General features: G+C 42.1%; 2 pseudogenes; one reads left to right on the forward strand and one right to left on the reverse strand.

The window, feature by feature from the left end:
• Positions 1-1413: 1413 nt before the first annotated feature.
• Positions 1414-2613, forward strand: LOC150043739 (tumor protein D52 pseudogene; annotated as a pseudogene).
• A 3045-nt stretch (positions 2614-5658) lies between these two features.
• Positions 5659-6358, reverse strand: LOC150043740 (ribulose-phosphate 3-epimerase-like; annotated as a pseudogene).
• Positions 6359-8717: the final 2359 nt, after the last annotated feature.

The raw sequence follows: 8717 nt of genomic DNA on the forward strand, positions 1-8717 counted from the left end.
TCCTTCTTTTTTTTTTTTTTTTTTGCCAGTCCTGGGCTTGAGCTCAGGGCATGAGCACTGTCCTTGGACTTTCTCAAGGCTAGAGCTCTACCACTTGAGCCTCAGCACCACTTCTGGCTTTTTTCTATGTATGTGGTACCGAGGAATCGAACCCGGGTCTTCATGCATGCTAGGCAAGCACTTTAACCACTAGGCCAAACTCCCGGCCCTCCTGTGTCCTTCTTGAGATCTGTACCAGTCCTAATGGGTTCTTGTTTCACGTGTCTTTGTCACTATCCATTTGGACATTCTGGGGAATAAGTCTCCGGCCAGCTATGGCTCCTCCCTCTCAGCTGCAATTGAGGTGGGCAGAGGTCAGGCCAGGCAGCTGCAGGCCTAGTCTAGTTTCCTTTTTCCTAATAACCTGGCTGAAGTGATCATCTGGAAACAATTGGAGGCAGGATGTAGACATCATTTGTGGTTCCCCCAGGTTTAAATTTGGCCCTGGTGTAAACTGGTTTGTGAGATGGCCTAGTCAAAATTGGGAAAATAACTAGTCGTGCTCTAGGTGGGCTAAATGTGGCACCAGAAGACTCCCACCAAATAATAATTTCAACTAAGTTGCCTTGTAAAAGTTTTGTTTTGAACCTGGTTCTCACCTGCAAGAGTAAAATTGGCAAAACTCTTGACACAAACTTCCAGAAAGTGTACAGCCAATATTAATTTTGTGCACTTTAAGATCTTTGAGTATGAATGTGTGTGAATGTGTGTGAGTGAACATGTTCAAGGTTAAATTGTCAGCAGGCTGTGGAAAACAATGGGTGAGTTTATACTTGAAACACAAAGGCTATTGGGTAAATCTAAGTTTAAACTTCAAGAAAATCATTAGGTTTGAGCTGTTCAAATATTTCAAAGGATCATTGTATTGTTTTAAAGAGGAACTACTTAAAAAAAGGATCTTTCTAAAATTTCTGAAATCTGCATTAAAAAAAATCTGGTATTGTAATGCATAGAGCTGTTTATATTGTAAACATTGTATCCTGATTAGCCCAGAGGCATTAGAGAACTTGTTAAAATTTGGAGATAATTATCAGAAATTTAAATGTGAATTTGTTTATCAATGTCAGAAACTTTGCCTATCTTTTTTTTTTTGCCAGTCCTGGGCTTGGGCTCAGGGCCTGAGCACTGTCCTTGGACTTTCTCAAGGCTAGAGCTCTACCACTTGAGCCTCAGCACCACATCCAGCTTTTTGCTATGTATGTGTTACCGAGGAATCGAACCCTGGTCTTCGTGCATGCTAAGCAAGCACTCTACCGCTAGGCCAAACTCCCGGCCCCACTTTGCCTGTCTTTTAAAACTGTTTAGGTAATTGTGGCCTAAGGGGCACAAGACTGGAGAGTCCTTGCTGGAGGTGGCAAAGCTATGCGCCCTGCCTTTGCCTGGCATGGACTGTGGAGACCTGGACTTCAGTGAGGACTACCAGTCCCCGTTTGACTTTAATACGGGAGTGAACAAAAACTACCTCTACTTGTCTCCTAATGGCAGTGCCTCTCCGCCTGGATCACCCACCCAGAAATCTGGTCTGCTGAGGACAGATCCAGTACCTGAGGAAGGGGAGGATGTTGCCGCCACTCTGGGTGCCACAGAGACCCTGTCAGAGGAGGAGCAGGATGAGCTGAGACGAGAACTTGCAAAGGTAGAAGAAGAAATCCAGACTCTGTCTCAGGTATTGGCAGCAAAAGAGAAGCATCTAGCAGAGATCAAGCGGAAACTGGGAATCAATTCACTACAGGAATTAAAACAGATCATCGCCCAAGGGTGGCAGGATGTGACACAACATCTGCCTATAGGAAGACATCTGAAACACTGTCTCAGGCTGGACAGAGGGCTTCAGCTGCTTTTTCATCTGTTGGTTCAGTCATCACGGAAAAGCTGGAAGACGTAAAAAACTCCCCGACTTTCGAATCATTTGAAGAAAAGGTTGAAAATTTAAAGTAGGGGGAACCAAGCGTGCTGGCGGTGATTTTGGAGACGTCTTGAATTCAACTGGTAGTGCCAGTGCCACTGCTATGGAGCCGCCTTCAGAAGCAATGCAAGAAAGCTCTTGAGATTCCTACCCTGGTCCCCCACTCCCCACTCCCCACTGCCAAATGCTGCAGGCAATATCCAAGCACATCTTCTCAACATGCACTACCCTGGATTTCTACCAGATGTGCTGTTATTTAGCTTTACATGATTTCTTTGACCAAATAATTTGTGGGTTAAACAAAATGAAAATACCTTCACCTCTGTTCCCAGATAATAACCCTGTGGTCATCACTGTGAAGGCCTTTTATTTAGGAATCTGCATTTACAAAGACTTGTGTTTCTGACCTAGGGACGCTTGTGAATGGAGGTGAAAAGCTTAGGTTCAGGAGAACCCTGCCTGACAAAGTGGATACCACTTGGATTGTGTCTTCTGTATGATTTTGTTTTCCTGTTTGAATCTGTACATTTGATTCCTAACTAAAATTGATCTGGGTAATAAAGGTTTCAGTGTTGTTTTCTTTACCTTTAAAAGAAAAACATTTCTGAATAAACATTGTTTTCATCTAAGGTACATATCTAGGTGCCTGACACCAAGCTAAAGCAAATGACTCTACATGCAGTTTGCTATAGTTCTGTGACAGTATGTACAGTAGTAACTCAAACTACAAGGTGACATGAAAGTGGGAATTCCTGCCATGTCCTTGTTATATGTCATTTGTGATAAGAATTGGTTCAGCATATTAGCTATTATCCCACTTATATCAGCCTTTTGTTTTTACAAGCTTCAGCATAAATTGACAAAATAACGTTCTAAATCAAGCAGATTATGTATTCGTAGGTTGAAATAACAATCCTCACATAATACTCATGTTTCAAAGCTTTGAAGGCTTTGTAGCTCTGAGTAAGCTGTAGAATTGCTAAAATTCCATCACACCAAGAGAAACATTGCAGCCTCCATTTCGTCCACTTAGCATTCTTTCAGACGCACTGGAAGTGATAGAAGTGCTCTTAACTTGAACATTTTTTATACTGAGGTGTTGGTAACCCCTAAGGTTGTAATGCATTAATAAAAATCAGGTCATCATTCTCTATTGAATGTTATCTGCATGTTTGCAGTTGTGAAGTAGTACTGTTGACATTGGCCATATGTTGAAAACCGAATGTTGGGGCTAATGAATCAGAGCCTCTAGATGAAACTGCACAGCAGAGAAGGTTCGCTATGCACTCATAACTACTGACTCACCACCACCTCTTCCTTATGGCGTAAATGTTTATGGTCTACAATGTTGTACGCTATTTATCAAGTTGTGACTATTTATTATAGATATGCCAAATGTTATTTGGAGTGACCTAAGACTTTTTCTTTTTTTGAAAGCATGACTTCAGGGCCGGGAGTTTGGCCTAGTGGTTAAAGTGCTTGCCTAGCATGCACAAAGACCCATGTTCGATTCCTCGGTACCACATACATAGAAAAAAGCCGGAAGTGGTGCTGAGGCTCAAGTGGTAGAGCTCTAGCCTTGAGAAAGTCCAAGGACAGTGCTCATGCCCTGAGCTCAAGCCCAGGACTGGCAAAAAAAAAAAAAAAAAAAAAAAAAAAGAAAGCATGACTTCATTTACTTGGGGATAAATCTTATTGAAAAACAAATTTGAAAAGCCACAGTGTTTTGCTGCCTTTCTAGCTTTTGTTAGAACTTTGGATGCAATTGAAACTATGTGAAACACTTAACAAATTCTGTATATCAGCATCAAATGCCAAGAGAAAAGACAGGGAAAACTTAGGATAGCCCTGTGTGACCATGTTTGGGGGTGAGAGGTGGACTGGCAAAGGTGCAGCTCTGGGTTCCCATGGTGGGTGGGAAAGGCCCTAAGGGAGGGTCCATACATGGTGAAAGAAGATAAGCTGGCACAAAGGCTGTTCATCTAAACCTGCTCACATGTACTGAGTGGACTCTCTTCGTCCTGTCCTTTTTTCCTTGCAGACTGACACTGAAAAATCTGATGGTAACATGTGGATAATGTGATTAGTATTTCTTAAACTGCCCCCTAACATGTATTAAATTGGGGAAAAGGGGTTTAAAAGGAATGTTTAAAGGTTTATCTTCTTATGATTTGGTTTCATGCTACTTTGAAATTGGATGTATTTTAGAAAAAGAAGGAAACTAAGTCTGGACTTTCAGTGCACTGATGTTTGTAGTTCTTGCATTAAGGAAAAACTTATTTGAGTTTAAACTGTTATTGGAGTTCTAGGCAGTAACCTAAACTGCAGGGAAAAAAATGCCTCTTCTAAAAGGAGGCCTGGAGGCAAAAGGGAATGCCTTGAGCCCTTAAGGGATCTTGAAAGGCAAAAAAAGGCTTAAGGGTTAAGTGTTTAAGCAAATGTCAGTGAAAGTTTTAAAGGAAATTAGAAGGGGGTGTCTGAACCAAATTTGGAAGTGAAGTTGTCCTAAATGTTTATTTCAAAGAAGAGGAAAAAAATGAAAATTAGGACTACCAAAGTGATCGCTTAATTGCTATTTCAGCTTGCTCTTGTAAATTTCTTTCTTTCTTTTTTTTTTTAAGAATTTTCCGTAATAACAAGAAGTTTATTGTGATGATGAAAACCAGATATTTGAACAGTAGTTTTTAACAATAGTTGATAATGACTGCGATCTCCAACAGGTACAGAATACCTAAATGACATTGTCTCAAAGGAATGTTAGGCAACAATATGCAAAAAAACAATGATTGTAATGCATTTTAAATTATAAATTCATATCTAAAATGTGCACTGACATATTTGAAATATGCATGCATATATATAGTTGAAAAGAAATATTACAGGCTTAATGAGATTACACTAAGGTACTATATAGCTCATAAAACATAAAATATGCCAGCCACTTTGTGTTAAGTATACTTAAATTCTAGGAACAGTACTGGAAACATCCCACATATCCAGGAACTTCTTAGTTCTCAGCACAACTCTGTATGTTATTGCAGTTCTAGTAACACACGTATGTGTCAATAAGTGTAAAAAAGTTGGGTGATTCAATAAGGCTAAACAGCTACTACAGTCAATATAAATTCCTAAGAGTGGTGAAAGTAAGAAAGCTAGGAGCAGGAAGGAATCCCTGCATCACCTGTTCTGACAAAGAAAACTCACACTGATAAATTCTGTGCATGCACTTGAAAATCCTAGAGTTGCATACATTCACTTTCCAGTTTCTAATGAATCACTTCTAAAACTGGAAGTGGAAAAATATACATTTCAAATACAATGTATGTCTTTCCATCCAAATTATATGTTTTTTTAGTTCTCTTTCGCAAGTATATACACAAATCACAATGGAAATTAAACTAAAAAGAATGAACTATGAAACTAGAAGACTTAGATAAGGACTTCCTTTGCTTTTGGAAAATGGTTCAGAGAGAAAAGAATGAACACTATAAAATTCCAGAAATCTTTTGCAGTAGATACTATGCCTTCCTTAGGCATTAAGACATTTCTATTCATGACCTCAATGTAGCCATATTTTTACTCTTTACAAAAATCAGTTCTTCCAGTAAGAACAGGATATATCATTACATTATTTTTTAAATTGTATCACTAAGAATGTATTTATACAGACCAATATCTAACCTCTTTATGTTCTGCACAATAGATTTGAATCACTGGAATGAAAAACTGTTAGAAAAGCAGCGCTCAAATGAAATGGGATTTGGTAGTCAATATTCCTATTTTGCAGTCCAAGGGTTCCATGGGCAAACACTGGCTTCCTTGTGGTTTCACCGATCAAGAGAACATTTCTGAGCAGCTTCTGAACAAACGTTTCTTAATAAGTTGATCGCAGATCTGGGGTGTCCACTCCTCATTATGGCACTGCCAGACACAATCGTGTTAGCACCTGCCTCTGCACATTTATGCACCGTGTCAGGCCCCACTCCACCATCAACTTCTATAGCCAAAGATGGAAACTGGGTCCTCAACCAGTGGACCTTTGCATCATATCTTCCATGAATTTCTGCCCTCCAAACCCAGGTTCCATGGTCATAACCAAGGCCATATCTATTTGATTAGCCATGGTGCCAAGTAATCCACTGTAGTTCCTGGTTTGATGGCCAGGCCAACCTTCATCCCATTTTCCTGGATGTCCTTAATCCAAGCCCCTGGGTTCTCAGTAGCCTCGAGGTGAAAGGTATATTGATTGGCTCCTGCCATGGCCATTGGCTTTACCCACTGCTCCAGCCTGGCCACCATCACGTGCATGTCAAAGAAAGGGTCCCGGCCTAGCTGCTTTCGGAGGCTTCCTACCACAGGGTGACCAAAGGTGATGTTGGGAACAAAATGCCCGTCCATTACATCCAGGTGCAGATGATCGGCCCCAGAGTCTAGCATCCAGAGGCACTCCGCCCCCAAATTGGCCAGGTCGCCCTTGAGAATGGACGGGCCGATCTTGCAATCCGACGCCGTGCTGCTGGTTCTCTTAGAGCAAGTTACCTCACGCCTCTTGTAAATTTCTTTATAGCAATTTCCAGCTGTCCCATGGAGAAGGACAGCAAATCCTCATTCAGATGTAATTTTGGTCCTCACCAAGTTCCAGATAAGATCATGCTTAGAGACTATTTCTGTGTTGCCCACCTTGTTGCTTTAATTGGAGTAAAGTGGCCTTATAAAGGACTCATTGATCTGAAAGCTTCAGTTTTGAGCAAGGCTGGGCAAAGCAGAGTCCCTGTGAGACTGTGGTGTCTAATCTAGCAGCAAAGTGCTAGTGAGGCAGAGTTGCTTTAGAGCTCAAAGTGGCAGAGTGCTAGCCTTGAGCTGCAGAGCTGAGGGACAGCGCTCAGGCCCTGAGTCCAGCAACCAACCAAGTAAAATGCCAATGGGACATTTATCCCTGTGTGAAGAGCCACTCCTGAGCTAAAAGCAATGAAGCATCCAGAGGCAGTAAGCCACTGCTTGGATGACAGAGATGGTGTCAGATCCTAGAGTCACTTGTGCTTGGCCATTCAAACTTAATCAAGAGCCAGGAGGTCATAGAATAGTTTGTAAGCATGCCTTACTAATGCCCATGCCTTTCATACCTGGGCACGAACTTGTCAATCATCTGTAATAGTGGGTAGTTTACAATCCCCCCCCTCCCCGTATTTGCTCAAAGTTCTAACTGAGCGAAATTTGGGTTGACACCAGACACAAATTTAGGAAAGAAGTCTGTGGGCCTAAGGCTGCGCCCCCACTGATCGGTATATAGGCCTACATAGGTAACTGAGGCATTGTTGGGGTCACAGAGATTAAGATTCCCAGACAATCAAGAAAATGCCTTTGCAAATGGGTGCTAAGCAAGCTACACTGCTGTAGCCAAAGAAAAGGTTTGTGCAGTTGTTAAATGTTGTATATGATCTCCAGTTTGGAGCAAATTATTGTTCCTGATATCTAATCCTGGCAGCCCCTTGGTAAAACAGGCTAAGCTTTTCAAGGTCCCTGGCCAAGTATGGAGACAACGCCCGAGTCAGCTTGAAAAAGTTACAGAAGATGAATCTTTGCCCATCAACTCCCCTTAAGATGAAGGGACCAGAGTCATTTTTGGACTGTCTCTCTGTCTCTGTCTCAGTCTGTTTGCCTGTCTGTCTGCTGTCTCTCCCTCTCTCAGCTGGGTAGATACCCAGGATGGGGGACGTCACCACAGCTTGGGGAAATTTGGGGGGATTCTGAGACTTGGTGCTTCTCATCCTAGAGGAGAGAAGGCAGATTTCAGGATGAAATCAGAGGGCAGTCTCCCAGAAAGCTCTGGATTTTCTAATGTCCTCTTCCTGCTGACTAGTTTGAAAAAATGTAGTTGAGGAACAGCTCTGTTCCTCCTCCTCCCCCTCTCCCCCGTCCTGTTCTTCCTCCTCCTTGCCTGGGAGTTACCCAGGGCTGCCCCACCTCCCAGGGTTCCTGCGGTTACATCTCCCCTCCTGTGAGACACCAAAAAGCAGGAAGTGGCATTGTGGCTTAAGTGGCAGAGCACCAGCCTTCAGTAGAAAATGAGCCAGAGTGCCCAGGCTCCCCAAGTCGAAGCTCCAGTAACCCCCCCAAACACACACACACACACACACACACACACACACACACACCGAAAATTAATCATGTTTATCATAGCCAAAATGTGGAATCAACTCAGATCTGAGGTGGGGAGAATACTAACACAATCACGCCTGTCATTCTAGCTACTCCAGAGGCTGAGATCTGACGATTGCAGTTCAAAGCCAGCCTGGGCACGCAAGTCCATCTCCAATTAGAAACCAGAAAACCAAAAGTGTGCTGTGGCTGAGGGAAAAATTGGGAGGGAAGGGATGACATTATTCAGAAAGAAATGTACCAAACTTCTATGACCATAACCCCTCTGTACATCATCTTTACAATAATGAATGAAATAAATAAAATATTTTAATAAACAGATACAAAATAAATTAAAAAAAATAACATTCTTAATTGGCAGACCAGTTAGGGAATGGTTACAGAAAACAGACCACAGGAATGGAAATGTAGCTTAGTGGTAGAGTGATTGCCTAGCATGCATAAATCTCTGGGTTGGACTCTTCAGTATCACATACACAGAAAAAGCCAGAAATGACATTGTGGCTTTAGTCACAGAATGCCAGCCTTGAGCAAAAGAAGCTCAGGGACAGCATCCGGGCCCCTAGTTCAAGCCCCAGGACCAAACCAAACAAATAACAAAATACCCACAAAG

The sequence above is a fragment of the Megascapheus bottae genome, chromosome 31, assembly GCF_031878675.1.
Source record: "Megascapheus bottae isolate mThoBot1 chromosome 31, mThoBot2.hap1, whole genome shotgun sequence".
NCBI lineage: Eukaryota > Metazoa > Chordata > Mammalia > Rodentia > Geomyidae > Megascapheus > Megascapheus bottae.